General features: G+C 40.3%; 1 protein-coding gene across 1 annotated transcript in view; it reads right to left on the bottom strand.

The window, feature by feature from the left end:
- The window catches only part of LOC110541778 (vomeronasal type-2 receptor 116-like), a 63,111-nt gene that overhangs the window by 38,782 nt on the left and 527 nt on the right, over nt 1-23,802 (bottom strand). The window lies entirely within an intron of this gene.

Below are 23,802 nucleotides of genomic sequence, written 5' to 3'. Positions count from 1 at the left end.
CAAACTGTTCCACAAAATAGAAACAGAAGGAACATTACCAAACTCATTCTATGACTCCACAGTCACCTTGGTACCTAAACCTCACAAAGACCCAACAAATATAGAGAATTTCAGGCCAATCTCCCTTATGAGCATTGATGAAAAAATACTCAACAAAATACTTGCAAACCGAATACAAGAACACATAAAAGATATCATCCACTATGACCAAGTAGGCTTCACTCCAGGTATAAAGGGGTGGTTCAATATTTTTGGGTTTTACCTGAGTTTCTTCTTTATATATCTCTATTGTATTTTAATTTGCTCTTTTCATAGTTTCCCAGATTTTTTTAGATTTTTTTCATTTTTATTTTTTATTTTTTTGACCAGGAATTTTTAGGATAGCATTCTGTTTGACTGATGTATCTATTTCATTTATCAAATCTTCAGTGCCTGACATTCTCTCATCAATATCTTGCATTATGTTTATGAAGCTTTCCTCTGTGGTTCCTTTTTGAATATCTACAACATTTTAATTTCCAGAATTACCTCATTTTGTGTTTTCTTTTCTTGCTTTTATTTCCATTTTCAGGTTTTGAATGGCTTTATTAATTTCCTTGCACTGTTTGTATTTTCCTGAATTTCTTTAAAGGATTTATTAATTTACTCTTTAACAAGCTCTATCACTTTCATATAAGCTGTTTTATTGTCTTTTTTAGTGTTTTAGCTATGTATGAACAGTCTTGGGCCTTTTGTGGTTAGGTTACTGGGATCTAGTGGAGACATATTGTACTGTGTTGGGGCAGCTGTCATTAACAATGTGTGAAAGTATGTCTCTGTATTTTCAATTGCTGATGGCTGTACCAGCAAAGAGGTAAGTGCTAAGCATAAGCTGGGTGTTATAATTTCTATGGCCCATCACTGTCTTCTATTTGTAAATGCTCTTTCTTTCCTCACCTCAAACAGATGAAGGTGAGGTGTCTCTCTATGCATAAATGCAACAGATGAGTTGGTTGATGTTGTCTTAGTGCTGGTTGGTTTTAATAAAGATCTAATGACCAATATCTGAGGCAGGAAGCACCAAGGTGAAACTTCTAGTCAGAATGACATAGACAGAAATGTGGGAGAATTGAAAGAGACAAGGGGAAAGCAGACCAAAGCTGAGCCAGAATGTAAAGATCTAGCCATGTATCCAGCTATGCAGTACCAGGAAAAGTCAGGATACACTAGAGTTGCTGGGAGACTGCTCCAGCTAAAGGCCTAAGCTTTAAACTATATAACATATCTCTGTGCCTTTATTTAAACCAGTGGCAGGCTTCAAGAAAGCACAAATATAGTTCTGGCTGTTATTGCCCATGTTTTCCAGGCATACAATTAGAATGAGTATAGATCTAGTAGCTTGAATCTGGTTTTGTCTTTGCTGGTGGGTGCTTTGTTCTTTCGTTTCTGTTTCCTCTCCAAAATTTAGTAGAGTGCGATGGCTCAGTGCTACCTCCTATACATTTTTCTATGGACCTGTTTGATATGGATACATCACCTTTCATGTAAAATATGTTTCTGAATATTGAAAGCTGACATTTGACAATGGGAACAGGCTAGTGTTCTGACAGGGCTCACAGGAATGAGAAGAACAGAGTGTCCCGCCAGCATCTGCTTATTTTTATTCCTTGGAGTCAAGGTTTTCAGGGTGAACAGGTCATTTCCAAAGTTTTTCTGTAGTGCTAGTTTTGAGTGTGGGATATTGGGTCTGGAGGTACAGTGGAAAAGGAAAAACATCTACAACCAGACTAGCTTACCCTTTCAGAGAAATGTCCTGTAGGTTAGAAGGGGTTTCCCCCTCAATTGAAAGGGGTGGAATAAATAAAAAAGTGGGGATAATGAGTTTATTAGGGGTATTTCTGTGAATCCATAGAGATGTGTGCAATTGAGAAAGAGGGCTACAGGAAGTTTTTGTAATTGAATAAAACAGTTAAATATTGGGGCAAAAATCTAAACAGAGTCCTCAAAATATGCAATGCAAAATGATCAACATCCTTAACCACCAGGGAAAAGCAACTCACAAAGTCTCCTGTAAGGCTTCAATTTATCTTAATTAGAATGAGAAAGATAAAAGATGACAGTGGATTCTGAAAATGATGCTGTGTAAATGAACAATTATTAAATGCTGATGTGAATGGGAACTATTACAGGCACCATGGCAATCGGTGTTGTAGCTTTTCCTAAAACAAAACAAAACTAAACTAAACTAAACTAAAACCAAGATGCAACTTGACAGTGGGGGTGTGATAGATGGCTCAGTATATAAGAAAACTTGATGATCTCTTGTATAGTTAGGGTGGGTTTCCCAACATCACATGATGTGGGGACAAACTTGTCCAACAAACTCTAGTTCCATTTTCAGGCATTCTTATTTTCTTTTCTGATCTTCATGGGGAATAGTCACATATATAGTGCACATACCTACATATTTATTACATGCTTACAGGCAAACATTCATACACATAAAATAGAGTAAATATATCTAAAAATTTATTTAAAATGTGACACTAGATCTACCACAAGTTCCATTTACAGGAAGGACTTTGTACCTGAGTATACTTCTTTATCCATGTCCATTACTTTTCTGTTAATAGTCGGGAAATTAACCCAGACTACATGTCCATCTACTGATAGGTGTATAATGAAAATGTGGTACATTTACACCATGGATTGCTATTCAGCTGTTAAGAAAAATGAAATAATGAAATTTTCTTTTGGAAAGAGTGGCATGAAAATAGTCAACCAAAGTGAGGTAACCAAGAGCAAGACTGAGAAACATTCCATGTTTTCATTCAGATGTCCATATTGGCTTTTAAAGTTGAGACATATGTAATTAGATATGTATTTGATTGCAGTACCCATAAAGGTTAGGTAATCAGTAAGTGTTCACAAGGGAAATAGAACATAGTGTTAAAAGAGTGAAAGGAAAATGGGAGCAGGAAAGGTTAAATTAGAGGATGGGAGAATAGATTAGAGCAAATATGTGGACCAATAATTAATGTATAGGCTACTTGGAAAAGATATACAGAAACCTTCTTTTCTAAAAGCTTCTATATAGATTCATATAACTATTCATAAAATATTTAAATTGTATAAAGCAATAATGGGAGATAATAACCCAAATAGAAACCATACACCAGAAAAAGCGCTTATATTTTTACACATTAATTAACTTTTCTGAGTTGTTGGCCATTGTTTTTCCATTGTTAGCCCTCTAGACTGTGATAGTACAACCCCATGGCTTCAGAATTCTTATAACTGAATCATAGAACACAGATAAATAAAATTGATACTCGCGACCACACACAAGATAGCGGCGCCAGGAGAACACTGTATCTGAGGAACAGGACAACATTTTCCATACAGCGACCAAGAGACTGAACTCTGGGCTCTAAAACAACAGTGATCATGTTTCCCAGGTGAGAGGAAACTCCCATGGTTTGGGAACCAGTCGGGTCCACTCTCAGGTCACCCAGCCAGAACCCAGAAGAGATCCTGGGTTGTGCAGGCACTAGGTTGCCAGACCAGAGCCACACGCCTGCGTGTCCTGATCACCTTCCCAGGCTGAATGGTGGGCACAAAAACACCAGAGACTGGGAGTCCCAGTCATGATAAAAAAAAAAAACTCACAGGGAAGGAAGGAAACGGGACTGGCCATGGGTCACCCAGTCTTTCCCTGGAAAATGTTTCACAGAATAGTGGGTGTGCTCTTCCAGCACTGAACTGGGCTCCAGCAATGAGCACAGAGGCTTGCTGCATGCCCACCCAACTCTTCTCTGTGTCACAGGCAGAACTGTGTGTCCCAGGGCATCAGAGACTGGGAGTCCCTGTTGGGAGAAAACCCCACAGGGAAGGAAGTAAACAGGACTGACCTACGGTCACCCAGTCTTTCCCTGGAAAAGGTCTCACAGAATGGCAGGTGCACGCCATTGAAAGGGTTAGGCTAACTTTGTAACCTATATGTCCTCTAAAGCCTATAGTTTTGAGTTTTAGGTCCAGGTTAGTACCTTTCCAGAGAGTGAAGGAATGTGACCCTATCTGTGAGGACAGATATAAAAAAAGGGCAAGCAAGCAATGACCTTCACTCAGCAAAAGAATGACCAGACCCTTGTCCTTGAGATAGCATTTCTTAGCAACAAACCTAGACATCTTCTGAGTAGCTTTTGACCTCCAGCCAAGAGCCCGCAGCCCTAATCTTCAAGGATGAGCTAACCACCCCCACCTTAAATTGTAGCTGCATCCACACTTGGCAGGACTGGCCAAGCTTGAGCACCTAAGCCTAACCAATTATCTTACTTTATAGCTTCCTCATCCAATCCTAAATTGCCAAAACTAAAACTTCAAATCTCCCGCAATTTTTCTTTTAAAAACCTAAAGGCCTTTGTCTCCCGGTGCCACTCTTTGCTGACCAGCAAGGGTGACCCCGTTGTACAATGGTTAATAAACCTTTTGCTTTTGCAACGAGTCTTGGTCTGGGGGAGTTTCTGGGAAGGGCGCGATTGAACTGAGCTGTGAGACCCCAGGTCTTACACCATCACCTTGAACTGGACTCCAGCTGCTAGCACAGATACTTGCTGCATACCAAGCTCTTCAGCACAGACAGAGCTCTGTGCCTCACAGCAACAGGGACTGGGAATACCTGTGTGGAGTAAACCCCACATGGAAGGAAGGAAAGGGGGACAGACTTAGGTCTCCCAGTATATCCATGGAAAAGGTCCCACAGACCAGCCTAACCCAGGGACCTGCTGTGCACCAGCTAGCTTGCTGCTAGGAAAGCGGTACTCACCTGCAACAGATTACTGCTTGGGTACTGAGGCACAGAGCGCCAACCTCAGACCTACAAAAGCCTGGGATACCCAAGATCAACTCCCAGATACTGCTCCATGGGACAACCAGTTATCCCTAACAAAACTGACCAAACCACAGGACACCCAGGTTACAGCAGCAGCTCAATAATTTACAAGAAGAAACTCAGAAGCAGGGAAGCTGTCTCCAGGACTTCTCCGGGTGAGAAAACAGCACTCTTGATTAACAAGGACCACAGTTACTACTGAGGTCCTTGTTACACAGTTATGCCTAAGGTTAGCTGTGGCAACTCCTGAAAAACACTGGCCATACAGTGACCATACACAAAAAGCTGAGGAGGCTTCCTTCAGGAAAAGCCATCTTCCTACCAAGGGGATTCTCTCCACCACAAGATTCCAGGAACCACCAGAAACTAACACCCAACAAATAAGATAGCCCAATGGGTAGAGGCCAGCATAAAAGCTCAACCAACAAAACACAAAGCAATATGGCCTCTCAAGAACCCAGTTACCAGGGGCAAGTAGCCCATTACAACCTAGCATAATTGAAATTCAAGATGACCTAAAATCTATACTCATGAAGATAACAGAGGACACAAATAAAATGCATAAAGACCTAGAGGAAGATAAACTCAAACAGATTATGGCCATTCATAAAGAAATAGAAGAAGATTTAAAAAAAGAGATTATGGTCATCCGAAAAGAAATACAGGGGGGCAAGATGGCGGCGCCGGGAGGACTCTCATTCTGAGCAGCAGCACAGCAGGATCAGCACAGTGACCAGCAATCAGAACTCTCGGCCATAAAACACAGTCATTGTGTTTCCCAGGTGAGAGGATACCCCACGGTGGGGGATTCAATCAGCTTTTAACTCACCCGGCTAAACCGCGGAAGAGATCCCGGTTCCGCCAGACGCTTGGCTGCCGGCCGCCAGCCCCAGCCCCAGCCCAGAGTCACAAGCCAATGTCTCTGGTCACGGTCCCAGACTGAACCTTGGGCACCACACTATCAGAGACTGGAATTTTCAGTCGAGAGATAACCCCAGGGTACAGGAAACGATTGGGACCGGCCTTAGGTCACCCAGACATCCCCTGGAAAAGACTCGGGCGGGTTCCACGGGCACCCCAGGAGCCAGCCCGGAGCCAGAGCCGGGGACCCAGGTTCCGGCACAGAGCCCTGCCTGCCTGCGCGCCTGATTCGCCGCCGGAGATAGGAACGGCGGGTCTGATCTCAGAGCACTCAGCTCACCCCCAACCTGAAAAGGTCCCCGGAAAATTACCCATCTGAGGGAAGCACTCAGGCCCCCAAAAGCCGCAAAGGCAGACACAGGCAGTTTCTGCGCACCAGACAGCTGGCAGAGACTGAGCCGCCCTCACACAGCTGTGCTCCAGGCACAGGCAAATTTCTGTGGCCAGCCAGCTGGCGGACACTGAGCAGTGTGCACCAGGGCAAAAAAAGACACTAGGAGTCCGTGTCTCCAGAGAATCCACGGGGAAGGAAGGAAACTGTACTGATCTAAATCACCCAATCCTTCCCTAGAAAAAGTCTAGTAGTCTAGTGGGGCCGAGGCGCCAGCACTCAGCTGTGCTCCAGACACAAGCACAAACAGTTGAGGCTCGCCTGATGTCCAACTGGGTCACAGCAGCTGATCATTAAATTTGCAACAAGAAACCCAGAAACAGGGCAGCTGCCCTCAGGACTTCCCTGGGTGAGAGGAGAACCCTCTCGACTAACAAAGACCACAGTTACCACTCAGGTCTATATCCTTGAGGTGAGCAACTCCTGAAAAAACACCAGCCATCCAGGGACTATACCCAAAAAGCTGAGAAGACATCCTTCAGGAAAAACCAGATTTCTGCAAAGGGGATTCTCTCCACCACAGGATCCCCAGGAACCACCAGAAAATAACCCCAAACTCCTAAGATAACACAATGGGTAGAGGCCAGCGTAAAAGCTCAAGCAACAAAAGACAGAGCAATATGGCATCTCCAGAACCCAGTTACCCAGGTGCAAGTAGCCCTGGACACCCCACCATAACTGAAATCCAAGAAGATGACCTAACAAGTATGCTCATGAAGATGATAACAGAGGAAACAAATAAGATTCGTAAAGACATAGAGGAAGATAAACTCAAACAGAATATTGCCATCCGTAAAGAAATAGAGGAAGCTGCAGCCAAACAGTTTATGGCCTTTAGAAAGGAAATGCTTAAAACACTGAATGAAATGAAAGAAACAGAGTTGAAGGAACTAAAAGAAAAACAGGAAAGTACAATCAGACAGGTGAAGGAAGTAAACAAAACAACTCAAGACCTGAAGATAGAATTGGAAAAATTAAAGAAAACACAAATGGAAGAAATAATGGAAAGGAAGAATCTAGGGAAGAAAACAGGAACTACAGAGGTAAGCATAACCAACAGACTACAAGAGATGGAAGAAAGAATCTCAGGTGTAGAAGATACAATGGAAGAAATCGATGGATCTGTCAAAGAAAATGTTAAATCTGAAAAATTCCTGACACAGACCGTCCAAGAAATGCAAGACAATATGAAAAGACAAAACCTAAGAATAATAGGTATAGAGGAAAAAGAAGACTCCCTTCTCCAAGGCCCAGAAAATATTTTCAACAAAATCATTGAAGAAAATTTCCCTAAGCTAAAGGAGAGGCCAATTAGAATACATGAGGCCTACAGAACACCCAGCAAATTTGACCAGAAAAGAAAATCCTCCCGCCACATAATAATCAAAACAGTAAGTATACAGAACAAAGAAAAAATACTAAAAGCTGCAAGGGAAAAAGGCCAAGTAACATATAATGGCAAACCCATTAGAATCACACCTGACTTTTCAACAGAGACTATGAAAGCCAGAAGGGCCTGGACAGATATCATGCAGACCCTAAGAGAACACAGATGTCAGCCCAGGCTACTATACCCAGCAAAACTCTCAGTCCTCATAGATGGAGAAAACAAGATATTCAATGACAAAAACAAATTTCAACAATACCTACAAACAAATCCAGCATTACAGAAGACACTGGAAGGGAAAATACAACCCAAGAAAGCTAGCTACATTCAAGAAAACACAGGAAATAAATAACCTCACTTCAGTAAAACAAAAAGCAACCAAGCACACAACCTGATGACCACAGCCAACATCAAAATCAAGAGATCTAACAGCCACTGGTCATTAATCTGTCTCAACATCAATGGACTCAACTCTCTAATAAAAAGACACAGATTAACAGAATGGATACATAAACAAAACCCAGCAATCTGTTGCATACAAGAAACACACCTAAGACACAAAGATAGACATTACCTGAGGGTAAAGGGTTGGAAGAAGACTTTCCAAGCAAACGGACCCAAGAAGCAAGCAGGAGTAGCCATTCTAATATCTGAAAAAATAGACTTTCAACCAAAATTAATCAAAAGAGATGGGGAAGGACACTTCATACTCATCAAGGGAAAATTCCACCAGGAAGACATCACAATCCTGAACATATATGCCCCAAATACAAGGGCACCCACATTTGTGAAAGAAACATTGATAAAATTTAAAGCACATATAGATCCACACACATTAATAGTGGGAGACTTCAACACCCCACTCTCAACAAAGGACAGGTCAACAAAACAGAAATTAAACAAAGAAACAATATCTCTGACAGAGGTCATGAATCAGATGGACCTAACAGACATTTACAGAACTTTACACCCAAACACAAAAGAATTTACCTTCTTCTCAGCACCTCACGGAACCTTCTCCAAAATAGACCACCTAGTGGGTCACAAAGCGAGCCTCAACAAATACAAGAAGATTGAAATAATCCCATGTATCTTGTCTGATCACCATGGAATAAAGCTGGACCTCAACAATAACAGAAATAGCAAAAAGCCTACACACACATGGAAACTGAACAACTTGTTACTAAATGACAGCTGGGTCAGGGAAGAAATAAAGAAAGAAATTAAAGTCTTTCTAGAAATCAATGAAAATGAAGACACAACATACCCGAACTTGTGGGACACAATGAAAGCAGTACTAAGAGGAAAGTTCATAGCACTAAGTGCCTTCAAAAAGACATTCGAGACAGCTCATTCAAGCACCCTAATGGCTCACTTAAAAACCCTAGAAAAAGAAGAAGCAGACACACCAAGAAGGAGTAGATGGCTGGAAATAATCAAACTCAGGGCTGAAATCAATCAATTGGAAACAAATAAAACAATTCAAAGAATCAATGAAACCAAGAGCTGGTTCTTTGAGAAAATCAACAAGATCGACAAACCCTTAGCCAGGTTAACTAAAAGGCAGAGAGACACCACCCAAATCAACAAAATCAGAAATGAAAAGGGGGATATAACTACAGACACTGAGGAAATCCAAACAATCATTAGGACTTACTTCAAAAGTCTATATGCTACAAAATTTGAAAATCTAAATGAAATGGACAATTTTCTTGATCGATTTGACTTACCAAAGCTGAACCAGGACCAGGTAAATCAACTAAATAGACCTATATCCCCCAAAGAAATAGAAGCGGTCATCAAAAGTCTCCCATCCAAAAAAAGCCCAGGACCAGATGGCTTCAGCGCAGAATTCTACCAGACCTTCAAAGAAGAGCTAACACCAATTCTCTTCAAACTATTCCACAAAATAGAAACAGAAGGAATATTACCAAATTCATTCTATGAAGCCACAGTCACGTTGGTACCTAAACCTCACAAAGACTCAACAAAGAAAGAGAATTTCCGGCCAATCTCCCTTATGAACATTGATGCAAAAATACTTAATAAAATACTTGCAAACCGAATCCAAGAACACATCAAAGATATTATCCACTATGACCAAGTAGGCTTCATCCCAGGTATGCAGGGGTGGTTCAATATACGGAAATCCATCAATGTGATCCACCATATTAACAAACTGAAAGAAAAAAACCACATGATAATCTCCCTAGATGCTGAAAAAGCCTTTGACAAAATCCAACATCCATTCATGTTCAAAGTATTGGAGAGATCAGGGATACAAGGCACATATCTAAACATAGTAAAGGCGATATACAGCAAGCCTATAGCCAACATCAAACTGAATGGAGAGAAACTTAAAGCAATCCCACTGAAATCAGGGACAAGACAAGGCTGCCCACTCTCTCCATATCTCTTCAACATAGTGTTGGAAGTCCTTGCTAGAGCAATAAGACAGTTGAAGGAGATCAAGGGGATACAAATTGGAAAGGAAGAAGTCAAATTATCACTATTTGCAGATGATATGATAGTATACGTGAGTGACCCCAAAAACTCTACCAGGGAACTCCTACAGCTGATAAACACCTTCAGCAAAGTGGCAGGATACAAAATTAACTCAAAAAAATCAGTAGCCCTCCTGTATACAAAAGACAAAAGGGCTGAGAAAGAAATTAAGGAAACAACACCCTTCACAATAGCCACAAATGACATAAGGTACCTCGGAGTAACCCTAACCAAGGAAGTCAAAGACTTGTATGAAAAAAATTTCAAATCTCTGAAGAAAGAATTAGAAGAAGATATGAGAAGATGGAAAGATCTCCCATGCTCATGGCTTGGTAGGATTAACATAGTAAAAATGGCCATCTTACCAAAAGCAATCTACAGATTCAATGCAATGCCCATCAAATTACCAACACAATTCTTTACAGACCTGGAAAGGAAAATTCTCAACTTCATATGGAATAACAAGAAACCCAGAATTGCTAAAACAATCCTCTACAATAAAAGATCTTCTGGAGGTATCTCCATCCCTGATCTTAAGTTGTACTATAGAGCAACAGTTTTAAAAACTGCATGGTACTGGCATAGAAACAGAATGGTGGATCAATGGAACCGAACAGAGGACCCAGAAATAAATCCACACACTTATGGACACCTGATCTTTGACAAAGACGCCAAAACCATACAATGGAAAAAAGATAGCATCTTCAACAAATGGTGCTGGTCTAACTGGATGTCTACATGTAGAAAAATGAAAATAGATCCATACTTGTCACCCTGCACAAAACTGAAGTCCAAGTGGATCAAAGACCTCAACATAAAACCAGACACATTAAATCGGCTTGAAAAAAAAGTGGGAAATACCCTAGAACTCATTGGTACAGGGGGAAACTTTCTGAACAGAACACCAACAGCACAGGCTCTAAGAGCAACAGTCAATAAATGGGACCTCATGAAACTGAAAAGCTTCTGTAAAGCAAAGGACACCGTCATCAAAACAAAGCGACCACCTACAGATTGGGAAAGAATCTTCACCAACCCTTTATCTGACAGAGGACTCATATCCAGTATATATAAAGAACTAAAGAAGCTGAAAAGCAGCAATCCAAGTAATCCACTTAAAAAATGGGGAACAGAGCTAAACAGAGAATTCTCTGTATAGGAATACCGAATGGCAGAGAAGCACTTAAAGAAATGCTCAACCTCATTAGCCATTAGGGAAATGCAAATCAAAACAACCCTGAGATTTCACCTTACACCCATGAGAATGGCCAAGATCAAAAACTCAAGTGACAACACATGCTGGAGAGGTTGTGGAGAAAGGGGAACCCTCCTCCACTGCTGGTGGGAATGTAAACTTGTACAACCACTCTGGAAATCAATCTGGCGCTTTCTCAGACAACTAGGAATAGCACTTCCTCAAGATCCAGCCATACCACTACTGGGCATATATCCAAAAGAGGCTCAAGTACACAAAAAGGACATTTGCTCAACCATGTTTGTAGCAGCTTTATTTGTAATAGCCAGAAGCTGGAAACAACCCAGATGCCCCTCAACTGAATAATGGATGCAGAAATTGTGGTACATCTACACAATGGAATATTACTCAGCAATGAAAAATAAGGAAATCATGAAATTTGCAGGTAAATGGTGGGATCTGGAAAGGATCATCCTGAGTGAGTTGTCTCAGAAGCAAAAAGACACACATGGTATATACTCACTCATATAGACATACAACATAGGACAAACCCACTAAAACCTGTGCATCTAAAGAAACTAAGCAAGAGAGAGGACCCTAACTAAAACGTCCAATCCCCATCCAGAACGGCAAAGAGGATGGACATCAGAAGAAGAAGAAAACAGGAAACAACCTAGGAACCTACCACAGAGGGCCTCTGAAAGCCTCTGCCCTTCAGATTATCAAAGCAGATGCTGAGCCTGATGGGCAACTGTTGGGCAGAGTGAACGGAATTTTAGGTAAGAACTGGGAAATAGTAAGAGCTGGAGAGGACAGGGTCTCCACAAGGAGAGCAACAGAACAAGAAAATTTGAACATAGGGAACTTCCCAGAGACTCATACTCCAACCAAGGACTATTCATGGAGATAACCTAGAACCCCTGCACAGATGTAGCCCAGGGCAGTTCAGAGTCCAATTGGGTTACATAGTAATGTGAAGAGGGACTGCCTCTGACATAATCTGATTGGCCTGCTCTTTGATCACCTCCCTCTGGGGGGGGAGCAGCCTTACCAGGCCACAGTAGAGGACAATACAGCCACTTTTGATGTGAACTGACAGACTAAGATCAGAAAGGAGAGGAGAACCTCCCCTATTAGTGGACTTGGGGAGTGGCATGCAAGCAGAGGGAGGAGGGAGGGTGGGATTGGGATGGGAGGAGGGAGAGGCTTATGGGGGGATGCAGAATGAATAAAGTGTAATTGATGAAAAATTTAAGAAAAAAGGGAAAAAAATAATTTAAGAACCTTAAATGACTTTCAGAATTGGAGGAAAACATGGAGTTAGTCAATTGGCATGGAGCATGTCTCGCCCCTGGGGGCAATGGTCTCCTGAACCTACTCAGACCTCGGACACCACCACTGCTAGTTCTAGAACTGACGCAGGATGTTCCAACGAGGGGTTAAGGCTTCTCATAATATTTCCTATAAGCCCACACCTGTTTGTCTATATCCCCCATTTTTATTCATTATTAGCCAGATAGAGCCAAGTAATTGTGGTAATGATACTTGCTTTTTTGCCCAATGCTGGAATGCTAGTAAAGTTAGGTATGCCCTGGTTACTTGCATGCCTCACTGGGTGCCTATGCCCATTGATGCCCCTCACGCTATGACTCTCTTCAGACAGAAAAGGGATCTTGGAACTACAGCCACCATTGTTACTACCATCTCATTGACGGCTGTTGGAGCTACCACCAGGGCATTAGCCATGAGTCATACTGGGCAGACTGCTCAGACCCTGAATAATCATTTAGCCAATGTAGCTCATGCCTTAGTTGTACATAAAGGAATTAATGCTCAACTAAAAGGAAGCTTGATGGTGTTCAATCAGAGGATTGACCTCTTGCAGGAGCAAATTGATACCCTATGGCAAATCGCTCAACCTGGCTGTCAATGAAAGTATGCTGGACTTTGTGTCACTAGCATACAACATGAGAATTTTTCCTGTGCTGCAAATCTGTCTAAACAATTGTCGAGCTATATTTTAGGTAATTGGACTGGAGAATTCGATACTACGATGGAGCAGCTGAGAGTGGCCATTGTCACAGTAAATTCTACCGGAGTGGACGCAGGACTAGCCACAGGATTATCAACATGGATTGCTGCAGCCATGAATCATCTGAAGGAAAGGGCGGGCATGGGAGTGTTAGCAGGCCTTCTGGTGTTGGTCTCCTTGGTTTGCCTGTGGTATATATGCAAGATTAGAGTCTCACAACAGTGTGATGCAGCCATGATCATTCAGGCCTTTGCAGCCATTGAAGCAGGACATTCTCCCCAAGCATGGTTGGATACCATAAAAAGCTAAAATGATACGCTCAGGATGCGAGGCTAAGCACTGCACTCAGGGTCAGCCGCTTTGGACCCAGAGAAGAGCATGTCTGATTGCATGCGGGTTGATGCCCCAGGTCCCGCCTCTGAGAAAAAGGTATCGGACGGTCTGATGCTCTTTGGGTGGATGACACCTAAATGAACATCTGTACAAAGTCCCAATTTATTTCTAATATCAGAGATCAGACCTCTACTCTTGCCTGATGCGTCTAAAACAAAAAGGGGGAACTGTAGAGAGCTGCGGAATGCTATGCCTTAAAGATGGAGCTGGTTTCTGCCTTCCACCTTCCCGATGGTGAGTGCTCTCTGTCACGAACAACTCCACATTTGGCTAAGGCCGAGGATCTGGCTTGCTTCCATGTATGTGGACCTATCTGCATTGCCCCCGTGGCACGCCTGGGTTGGCTACCCAGAGGCTATTTAAGCTGTGGGCTGGCTTTCCCCGGGGTCCGAGGATTGTTCAATGTTCCTGAATAAACTGCATTAAAAAAAAAAATTTGCAAGATGTTCATTTGCATAAGGTAACAAATCAAATATCATAGAAGTTGTGGCTTTGACGAGCCAAATGGTTCTAAAATATTTCAAATGTAATTTCAGCGTTTCTTATATTATTGGCATATGTGTAATTTAAAAAATAAAATCATTCAAAAAAAAAAAAAAAAAAGAAATACAGGAAGTTGCAGCCAAACAGTTTGTGGCCTTTAGAAAGGAAATGCTTAAATTACTGAAAGAAATAAAAGAAAGAGAAGATTGTTCAAACAAACAGCTGAAGGAATTGAGGGAAAAACAGGAAAATGCAGTCAGACAGGTAAAAGAAATAAAACAAAAACTCAAGATCTGAAGATAAAATTGGAAAAATTAAAGAAAACACAAATGGAGGAAATTGTGGAAAGATAGAACTTAGGGAAGAAAACAGAAACTACAGAGGTTAGCATAACTGATAGACTAGAAGAGATGGAAGAAAAAAAAACTCAGGAAGATACAAAGGAAGAAATAGATGTATCTGTCAAAGAAAATGTTAAATCTAAAAAATTCCTGACACAGACCATGCAAGAAATTCAAGACAACATAAAAAGACAACACCTAAGAATAATAGGAATAGAGGAAAAAGAAGATTCTCTCCTTGAAGGCACAGAAAATCTTTTCAACAAAATCACTGAAGAAAATTTCCCCAACTTAAAAGAGAGGCCAATAAGAATACAAGAGGCCTACAGTTCTGTAGAAAATCCTCCCATCATATAATAATCAAAACAGTAAGTATACAGAACAAAGAAAAATACTAAAAGCTGCAAGGGGAAAAGGCCAAGTAACATATAATGGCAAACACATCAGAATCACACCTGATTTCTCATCAGAGACTAGGAAAGCTAGAAATGATTGGGACCGACCTTAGGTCACCCAGACATCCCCTGGAAAAGACTCGGGTTCTGCAGGCACCACAGGAGCCAGCCCAGAGCCAGAGCCAGGGCCCCAGGCTCCAGCACAGAGCCCTGCCTGCATGCCTGATTTGCTGCCCCAGATAGAACTGTGGGCTCCAGGGCACCGGAGACTGCATTTCACTGTCCGATGCAAACACACAGGGATGGAAACGGCTGGTCTGATCTCAGAACACTCAGCCGACACCCCCACCCTGAAAAGGTCTCAGGAAAATTACCCAGTATAGGCAGACGCCCAGGCTCCCAAAAGCCGGAAAGGCAGACACAGGCAGTTTCTGCATGCCAGCTAGCTGGCGGAGACAGAACGGTGCCCCAGGGCAAAAAAGAGACTGGGAGTCCCTGTCTCCAGAGAATCTACAAGGAAGGAAGGAATCTGTACTGACTTAAATCACCCAATCCTTCCCTGGAAAAACTCTCCCAGACCGGCGAGGCCCAACCACCATCACTCAGCTGTGCTCCAGACACAGGCACAAACAGTTGCGGCACACCAGATGTCCAACTGTGTCACAGCAGCTGATCATTAAATTTACAGCAAGAAAGCCAGAAAAAGGGAAGCTGTCTTCAGGACATCCCTGGGTGAGATGAGAACCCTCTCGACTAACAAAGACTACAGTTACCACTCAGGTCACTATCCCTGAGGTGAGCAGCAGCAACTCCTGAAAAAATGCCATCCATCCAGAAACTATACCCAAAAAGCTGAGAAGACTTCCTTCAAGAAAAACGAGCTTTCTGCCAAGGGGATTTTCTCCACCACAGGATCCCCAGGAACCACAAGAAAATAACCCCAAACACCTAAGATAGCCCAATGGGTAGAGTCCAGTGTAAAAGCTCAAGCAACAAAAGACAGAGCAAGATGGCATCTCCAGAACCCAGTTACCCAGGGGCAAGTAGCCTTAGACACCACAGCATAACTGAAATCCAAGAAGATGACCTAACAACTATGCTCATGAAGATGATAACAGAGGAAACAAATAACACATGTAAAGACATAGAGGAAGATAAACTCAAACAGAATATTGAAATCAGTAAAGAAATAGAGGAAGTTGCAGCCAAACATTTTGTGGCCTTTAGAAAGGAAATGCTTAAAGCACTGAATGAAATAAAAGAAACAGAGTTGAAGGAACCAAAAGAAAAACAGGAAAGTACAATCAGACAGGTGAAGGAAGTAAACAAAACAACTCAAGACCTGAAGATAGAACTGGAAAAATTAAAGAAAACACAAATGGAGGAAATAATGGAGAGGAAAAATCTAGGAAAGAAAACAGGAACTACAGAGGTAAGCATAACCAAAAGACTACAAGAGATGGAAGAAAGAATCTCAGGTGTAGAAGATACAATGGAAGAAATGGATGTATATGTCAAAGAAAATGTTAAATCCAAAAAATTCCTGACACAGACTGTCCAAGAAATCCAAGACAATAGGAAAAGACAAAACCTAAGAATAATAGGTATAGAGGAAAAAGAAGACTCCCTTCTCCAAGGCCCAGAAAATATTTTCAACAAAATCATTGAAGAAAATTTCCCCAAGTTAAAGGAGAGGCCAATAAGAATACATAAGGCATACAGAACACCCAACAAATTTGACCAGAAAAGAAAATCCTCCTGCCACATAATAATCAAAACGGTAAGTATACAGAACAAGGAAAAAATACTAAAAGCTGCAAGGGAAAAAAGCCAAGTAACATATAATGGCAAACCCATTAGAATCACACCTGACTTCTCAATAGAGACTATGAAAGCCAGAAGGACCTGGACAGATATCATGCAGACTCTAAGAGAACACAGATGTCAGCCCAGGCTACTATACCCTGCAAAACTCTCAGTCCTCATAGATGGAGAAAAGATATTCAATGACAAAAACAAATTTCAACAATACCTACACACACATCCACCATTACAGAAAACACTGGAAGGGAAAATACAACCCAAGAAAATTAGATTCTTTCAAGAAAACACAGGAAATAATTAACCCTACTACAGTCAAACAAAAAGGAACCAAGCACACAACCTTATGACCACAGCCAACATCAAAATGAAAGGATCTAACAGCCACTGGTCATTAATCTCTCTCAAAATCAATGGACTCAACTCTCCAGTAAAAAGACACAGATTATATGTCAGTATAATAAATATACTTTAGTAATGTATAGTCTATCTTCCTATTATGTATGTTATTTCTCAATTACAGAGCTTTTGGAAATGTGTGATCCTTTAAAATAAATAATTGTATTAGAAAAAAAAGAAAGATTAACAGAATGGATACGTAAATAAAACCCAGCATCTGTTGCATACAAGAAACAAACCTAAGGCACAAATATAGACATTACCTGAGGGTAAAGGGTTGGAAGGCAACTTTCCTAGTAAATGGACCCAAGAAGCAAGCAGGAGTAGCCATCCTAATATCTGATCAAATAGACTTTCAACCAAAATTAATAAAAAGAGATGGGGAAGGACACTTTATACTGATCAAGGGAAAATTCCACCAAGAAGACATCACAATCCTGAACATCTATGCCCCAAATACAAGGGCACCCACATTTGTTAAAGAAACATTGATAAAATTTAAACCACACATAGATCCCCACACATTAATAGTGGGAGACTTCAACACCCCACTCTCAACAAAGGACAGGTCAACAAAACAGAAATTAAACAAAGAAACAATGCCTTTAAAAGAGGTCATGAATCAAATGGACCTAACAGACATTTATAGAACTTTACATGCAAACACAAAAGAATTTACCTTCTTCTCAGCACCTCATGGAACCTTCTCCAAAATAGACCATATAGTTTGTCACAAAGCAAGCCTCAACAGATACAAGAAGATTGAAACAATTCCTTGTATCTTGTCTGATCACCATGGAATAAAGCTGGACCTCAACTACAAAAGAAATAGCAAAAAGCCTACACACACATGGGAACTGAACAACTTGTTACTAAATGACAGCTGGGTCAGGGAAGAAATAAAGAAAGAAATTAAAGTCATTCTAGAAATCAAAGAAAATGAAGGCACAACATACCCAAACTTGTGGGACACAATGAAAGCAGTGCTATTAGGAAAGTTCATAGCACTAAGTGCCTTCAAGAAGAAATTTGAGACAGCTCATTCAAGCAACTTAATGGCTCACTTAAAAACCCTAGAAAAAGAAGAAACAGACACACCAAGAAGGAGCAGACAGCTGGAAATAATCAAACTCAGGGCTGAAATCAATCAATTAGAAACAAATAAAACAATTCAAAGAATCAATGAAACCAAGAGCTGGTTCTTTAAGAAAATCAACAAGATAGACAAACCCTTAGCCAAGCTAACTAAAAGGCAGAGAGACACCACACAAATCAACAAACTTAAAAATGAAAAGGGGACATAACTACAGACTGGGGAAATCCAAACAATCATTAAGACTTACTTCAAAAGTCTATATGCCACAAAATTTGAAAATCTAAATGAAATGGACAATTTTCTTGATCGATTTGACTTACCAAAGCTGAATCAGGACCAGGTAAATCAATTAAATAGTCCTATATCCCCCAAAGAAATAGAAGCGGTCATCAAAAGTCTCCCATCCAAAAAAAGCCCAGGACCAGATGGCTTCAGCACAGAATTCTAGCATACCTTCAAAGAAGAGCTAACACCAATTCTCTTCAAACTATTCCACAAAATAGAAACAGAAGGAACTTTACCAAACTCATTCTATGAAGCCACAGTCACCTTGGTACCTAAACCTCACAAAGACTCAACAAAGAAAGAGAATTTCAGGCCAATCTCCCTTATGAACATTGATGCAAAAATACTTAACAAAATACTTGCAAACCGAATCCAAGAACAAATAAAAGATATCCACTATGACCAAGTAGGCTTCATCCTAGGTATGCAGGGGTGGTTCAATATACAGAAATCTGTCAATATGATCCACCATATTAACAAACTGAAAGTAAAAACCACATGATAATCTCCCTAAATGCTGAAAAAGCATTTGACAAAATCCAACATCCATTCATGTTTAAAATATTGGAGAGAACAGGGATACAAGGCACATATCTAAACATAGTAAAGGCGATATACAGCAAGCCTATAGCCAACATCAAACTGAACAGAGAGAAACTTAAATCAATCCCACTGAAATCAGGGACAAGACAAGGCTGCCCACTCTCTCCATATCTCTTCAACATAGTGCTGGAAGTCCTTGCTAGAGCAATAAGACAGTTGAAGGAGATCAAGGGGATACAGAATACAAAGGAAGAAGTCAAATTATCACTATTTGTAGATGATATGATAGTATACCTGAGTGACCCCAAAAACTCTACCATGGAACTCATACAGCTGATAAACGCCTTCAGCAAAGTGGCCAGATACAAATTAACTCAAAAAAAATCAGTAGCGCTCCTGTATACAAAAGACAAAATGGCTGAGAAAGAAATTAGGGAAACAATACCCTTCACAATAGCCACAAATGTCATAAAGTACCTTGGTGAAACCCTAACCAAGGAAGTCAAAAACTTGTATGAAAAAATTTCAAGTCTCTGAAGAAAGAATTAGAAGAAGATATGAGAAGATGGAAAGATCTCCCATGCTCATGGCTTGCCAGGATTAACATAGTAAAAATGGCCATTTTACCAAAAGCAATCTACAGATTTAATGCAATTCCCATCAAATTGCCAACACAATTCTTTATGGACCTGGATAGAGAAATTCTCAACTTCATATGGAATAACAAGAAACCCAGAATTACTAAAATAATCCTCTACAATAAAAGATCTTCTGAATGTATCTCCATCCCTGATCTTAAGCTGTACTATAGAGCAACAGTTATAAAAACTGATGGTACTGGCATAGAAACAGAATGGTGGATCAATGGAACCGAAGACCCAGAAATAAACCCACACACTTATGGACACCTGATTTTTGTCAAGGATGTCAAAACCATACATTGGGAAAAAATAGCATCTTCAACAAATGGTGCTGGTCCAACTGGATGTCTACATGTAGAAAAATTCAAATAGATTCATCCTTATCACCCTGCACAAAACTGAAGTCCAAGCGGATCAAAGACCTCAACAAAAAAACAGACACATTAAATCGACTAGAAAAAAAGTGGGGAATATCCTAGAACTCATTGGTACAGGAGAAAACTTCCTGAACAGAACACCGACAACACAGGCTCTAAGAGCAACAATCAATAAATGGGACCTCATGAAACTGAAAAGCTTCTGTAAAGCAAAGGACACCGTCATCAAAACAAAGAGACTGCCTACAGATTGGGAAAGAATCTTCACCAACCCTTTATCTGACAGAGGACTCATATCCAGTACATATAAAGAACTAATGAAGCTGAAAAGCAGCAAACCAAGTAATCCACTTAAAAAATGGGGAACAGAGCTAAACAGAGAATTCTCTGTAGAGGAATATTGAATGGCAGAGAAGCATTTAAAGAAGTGTTCAACCTCATTAGCCATTAGGGAAATGCAAATCAAAACAACCTTGAGATTTCACCTTACACCCAACAGAATGGCCATGATCAAAAACTCAAGTGACAACACATACTGGAGAGTTTGTGGAGAAAGGGGAACCCTTATCCACTGCTGTTGGGAATGTAAACTTGTACAACCACTCTGGAAATCAATCTGGCACTTTCTCAGACAACTAGGAATAGCGCTTCCTCAAGATCCAGCCATACTACTCCTAGGAATATATCCAAAAGAGGCTCAAGTACACAAAAAGAACATTTGCTCAACCATGTTTGTAGCAGCTTTATTTGGAATAGCCAGAATCTGTAAACAGGCCAGATGCCCCTCAACTGAAGAATGGATGCAGAAACTGTGGTACATCTATACAATGGAGTATTACTCAGCAATGAAAAATAAGAAAATCATGAAATTTTCAGGTAAATGGTGGGACCTGGAAAGGATCATCCTGAGTGAGTTGTCCCAGAAGCAAAAAGACACACACGGTATATACTCACTCATATAAACATACAACAGTGGATAAACCCCCTAAAATCTGTACATTTAAACAAACTAAGCAAAAGAGAGGACTCTAACTAAAACGGTCAATCCCCATCCTGAAAGGCAAAGAGGATGGCCATCAGAAGAAGAAGAAAACAGTAAACAACCTAGGAACCTGCCACAGAGGGCCTCTGAAAGCCTCTGCCCTGCAGACTATCAAAGTAGATGCTGAGCCTAATGGCCAACTGTTGGGCAGAGTGAATGGAATTTTATGTAAGAAGTGGGAAATAGCAAGAGCTGGAGAGGACAGGAACTCCATAAGGAGATTAACAGAACAAGAAAGTTTAAACACAGGGAACCTCCCAGAGACTTATACTACAACTAAGGACTATTCCTGGAGGTAACCTAGAACCCCTGCACAGATGTAGCCCATGGCAGTTCAGTGTCCAAGTGGGTTACATAGTACTGGGACGAGGAACTGCCTCTGACATAATCTGATTGGCCTGCTCTTTGATCACCTCCCCCTGAGGGGGGAGCAGCCTTACCAGGCCACAGAAGATGCCAGCGCAGCCACTCCTGATGAGATCTGATAGATTAAGATCAGAAAGAAGGAGAGGTGGACCTCCCCTATCAGTGGACTTGGGGAGGGGCATGCATGCAGAAAGGGGAGGGAGGGTGTGATTGGGAGGGTAGGAGGGAGGGGCTTACGGGGGGATACAAAATGAATAAATTGTAATTAATAAAAGTTAAAAAAATGCAAAAAATTTGTCAGATTTTATGCAAGCACTATCAAATTGAATTTGTTTCACTCTCTCAATTGCGATCAAATAGGCAGGCAGAAGTTTTCACCACTTTAATGGCCAAATTAAATTTCCAGTGTGTATGTTAGAAATAAAGATTTCTGAAAATAACTCAATTTATGCTCTCTAATCTCTAAAACAAACCTATCTTTATAAAAACCATGACAAATAGCATCATCTTCATTAGCCTATTTCAACATAGTCTCTCTCAAAGACACTAAACAAAATATGTGGATGCTTAGTTCCAACAGAGGTGAGGGGTTAAAAGACAAGGCAAACTGGGAACAATTTTCACAAAGATACATGATCATGTGCCATATAACATGTTGGTTAGTGACAGCCCACAGATATGATGAACTGCATAGTATAGCCTGGGTTGCAGTAGGAAAGACCATGTAGGTTTCTGGAAGTATAGGCTTTATGTACAGTGATGGAACTGTGTAATAATTCACTTTTTAGACCCTATAGTCATCATGCAGCACTTGAGGGATGACTTGAATGGGGATTATTCACTAGAAATGTGAGTAAATTTCTTCTGGAAAAAATTATAGTGCTTTTACAGTATTGAAAATTAGGAAATATGTAGAAACAAAGAACAAATATAAACTGTGACGTCTCAGCATCCAAAAATGACCTTTAACAGCATGGCAGTAGGTTTTTCACAATTTTGTTTTGATTTACTTTTGTTTTTGTTTTTGTTCTTTTCTTTGTTTTTCCTATAGAACTTTCATTTTATAACTTTGATTTTATAAATGTTTTTTAGCCCATTTCTTTTTATTGGGGTATTAATTCCATTGATATTGAGAGATAAATGAATGATTGTTGTTTCTTGTTATTTTGTAATTGGTGCTGTGCTATAGTTTGTGTGTGTGTTGCTGGTGTGATACTATTATTTTTAGTTGTTTTTAATAGATGTAGTTAATCTCCTTGGATTGGAATTTTCTTCAAGTGCCTTCTATAGGGATACATTTGTGGGTATATGTTGCTTACATATGACTATAATGGAATATCTTGGGGTTTTTGTTTATTTGTTTTGTTTTTCTATCCGTGACAATAGGAAGTTTACCTGACTATAATATTCTGGCTGCTCTCTATAGTGGTTTAGAGTCTTCAGGCTATTTCAACTGAGAAATCTAGTGTAGGACTAAAAATTCTGCTTTCGTGTGTTACTTTACTTTTTCCCCTTGCAGCTTTAGTGAATGAATATTCTTTTTTTTTTTTACTTTTTTTCTTTTTTTTTTACTTTTTCCCCTTGCAGCTTTATTTAATGAATATTCTTTGTTTTAAATATTCTATATTTTGATGGTTATGCAGTGAGGGGACTTCCTCATCTGCTCCAATCTATTGGGAGTTCTGTAAGCTTCTTGCAACTTTACAAGCATCTTTTTCTTTAGGTCAGGAAAATTATTCTAGGATACTGTTGAAAATACTTTCTGGGTCTTTGAGCTGGAAATTTTCTTTCCCCTTATTCTACTCCTGTAAGGAAGGAAAATCACAAAAACCCCAATGATCAATCTATCCAACTGTAAAAGTGTTGAAAAAATATATTTAAAATAACAAATACACAATTAAAAGAGTTTATGAAATCTTATATTGACAGAGAAATCACAACTTAAATCCATATGATATTCCATCCCAACCCACTGATAACAGCAAGCATGTGGAAAATAAATCCAAGTAAGTAAGTTATCATTTATAAGGAAGAATCTCCTCTATGCAAAGTGACAATAGAATCTATCTAGTATGTCCACTATGAAAATTAATATAACGTTGAATCAAAAATTAAAATTCAAACTTAGTGGACCCTCTGAGTCATTTTTTGGAAGTGTAACTCAGCATCCTATAGACATATCCGCATTAATTCTCATATAATCCAGGATATTCACAATACAGAAATCACACAAGCTGCATCATTACATAAATAAAATCATACTATATATAACATTCTTCCATACATAACAGTGGAGTTCACTCATTTAATATAATGGCT

This window comes from Meriones unguiculatus, chromosome 17 (assembly GCF_030254825.1).
Source record: "Meriones unguiculatus strain TT.TT164.6M chromosome 17, Bangor_MerUng_6.1, whole genome shotgun sequence".
Lineage (NCBI taxonomy): Eukaryota > Metazoa > Chordata > Mammalia > Rodentia > Muridae > Meriones > Meriones unguiculatus.
The sequence above is the reverse complement of the archived record's forward strand: the minus strand, read 5'-3'. Positions and strand labels throughout refer to the sequence as shown.